The sequence below is a fragment of the Rosa chinensis genome, chromosome 7, assembly GCF_002994745.2.
Source record: "Rosa chinensis cultivar Old Blush chromosome 7, RchiOBHm-V2, whole genome shotgun sequence".
Taxonomy (NCBI): Eukaryota; Viridiplantae; Streptophyta; class Magnoliopsida; order Rosales; family Rosaceae; genus Rosa; species Rosa chinensis.
The window spans coordinates 7,004,183-7,006,471 of record NC_037094.1 but is presented as its reverse complement, the minus strand read 5'-3'; the positions used below and the strand labels follow the sequence as shown (position 1 = coordinate 7,006,471).

At 40.5% G+C, this 2,289-nt stretch overlaps 1 long non-coding RNA gene across 1 annotated transcript; it reads left to right on the top strand.

The window, feature by feature from the left end:
- The first annotated feature begins 406 nt into the window (after nucleotides 1-406).
- Nucleotides 407-2,076, top strand: LOC112177315. The gene is made up of 4 exons (XR_005804145.1): nucleotides 407-438; nucleotides 1,005-1,064; nucleotides 1,153-1,541; nucleotides 1,671-2,076. It is a non-coding gene; the product is annotated as an uncharacterized LOC112177315 (long non-coding RNA).
- The last annotated feature ends 213 nt before the right edge of the window (nucleotides 2,077-2,289 follow it).

Here is a 2,289-nt window from a genome sequence, read left to right as displayed (position 1 = left end):
GGATGCATACTAGGTAATAACTCCTTCTTGTTGAGCTTCTTTGAAGAGAAATTGATTTTGTTTGTTTTCACTTGCCAGCTTTCTTCAAAATTTCGGGGCATTTCTTCTGGTGTCTACATATTCTTCCACTTACTTTGCTAGGATTGCATTTTGGGTTTCACTCCTAAACACCTGGTAAGCTGAGATCGCATTTTGTGATTCTCTCCTGAACACTTGGTGAGCTGGGATTGCACTTCGTGATTCTCTCCTGAACACTTGGTGAGCTGGGATTTCATTTTGTTCTTCTCTCCTGAACGCCTGGTGAGCACTAAGACAGGTAATCGCTACCTCAATGAAATTTGTTGTCTTGTAGCTACCTCCACATGAGTCTCAAGTGATTGATTAAGACTTTTGTTCTTTGTGTGAAGGCATATCAACTTGAACGTGGCTTCCCAAGAGGTGAGTTGTATAATTCAATTATCAAAGTTCAATTGATTTGTATTTGTCTACAACACAACCGCTTGGTCTCCTTGTCTTATATCTGTGCTTGTCTCTTTTTTTTTTTTTTGTTGCTTCAGAAGCTTATCCACCATGATTAATTAAGGTAGACTAGTAGCCTTGCATTACCCCTTGATCAATATGGATTTTGTTTTCTTTTGATTGAGAAGAGACCACATAGTTGGGCATCTTAATTGGTCTTTTGTTGTTTGACTTGCATGCCATGTGAACTTGCAACATGCTTTAACAAATCAACCTTCTTGCTTAGCTTTATAATATATATTTTGTGGTTCCTCAAAGCACCTGGAGATAGCCTCGTTGTTTAGCTTTTATTCATAGTTGTAGCACAACGCACTCTGAAAATTATGGTTTTGAAGAGTTTAAAGCTTTCGACCTTGTCATTTACATGAATGTCATATTCTTCTTCTTTTCTAGACCCAGAACAATAATCAATTGTCCATGATCGGTAGTTCTCTCAGCCATTCTTTGCAATCCCCTATTTGATAGAGCCTTTGTATGTGTTGCAGGTACCAGTGGAGGCAAGAAATTTGACAGCGTGATTTCACCGCTGGGATTTGATGGACAAAGTGAGTCCAGATTTCTCACATAGAAGTGAAAGGCTTCTGCTTCACAACTTGGTCTCAGGTTTATGATTTCTCCCCTCCTTGCTTGTAGGTTGTTGGAAATACTCCAAGAGAACATCAAGGGTGAGCTTTCCTCTCCAGACACCAATCTTGATGATTTGTGGTTTGTCTCGCTTGGTCAATTCCTTGTGTGGCTTGTTTGCAAGTGGTGCAAGGCCATTTGTTGTGTTGCGGTGGAAAGGAAGGCAGGAGGTAGAAGACTTTTGGTGGTGACCGTTGTTGCTTCTGCAGAACAGCTCTTGTGGAGGTAAATGGGCATTAGCCTTGTATGATGACACTGTTTTCTGCTGCAAAGCACTTGTTGGTACTCAACAAGGCTTAAAAAATTCCACCGGATTGGTCATACACCCATTGATACACATGTATCGTAAACGGGATTGCGACCGCTCCGAGGACCGCCATAGCCCCATGGTGACACAGGTAAAAGAGATGTTGCACAGAAAAAGAAAGTAGCACGAATGGATCAAAGAGGTCCCAACCTTTGTGTTTTTTGCTTGTTGGCTCCTTGCTTCGATCAAAATTGCTGAACACTTCCTCTCTCCTCTGCAGCAAGGCTTCGCCTCTTTCTTGATGTATTTCATGTGTGTCTTCTCTCCAGTCTTTTCTGCTGCCTCTCTCTAACCTTTTCTGCTTCTGCTCCGCTGCCCCTTTACTCTTGAAGTCGAGCCTTTTTATAGGCAGCTAGGAACCCAAACAGTTGGCTGAAGATAAGGATAACTTGCAATTTGAATTCAAAATTGAAGTTATAATTTGTCATTCTGAAGATGATCACAGCAGCAACAAAACTCCAATTTTCATGTTTGAAGCTTGAAGCAGTAGCTTCTTTGTTTATTCCAACTTTGGATAGGTGCAAATATCTTTCACCTTGACTCGGTCTCGAGTTTGAAAGAGGTGGATATTATCCAAAATTTGTTGCCTTTAGTTCACGTTTGGCTGACTGCTTTTTCTTCTTTCATTGACCGACTCATGCATCCTTTCTTTTGATTGCATATAATTTGAATACTTGTTGATAAGTTTACAAGTTCAAAAGGATTTATAGTCAAAGCTAAACTGAACTTCTTGTTGGCTCACAGAGACCAAATAACCAATCACACCAGGAGGTGTAATTTTGTTTGGCCTACCTCCATATTCATCTCGTTTTGCTTTGAACTCCTTTGATCAACCAATG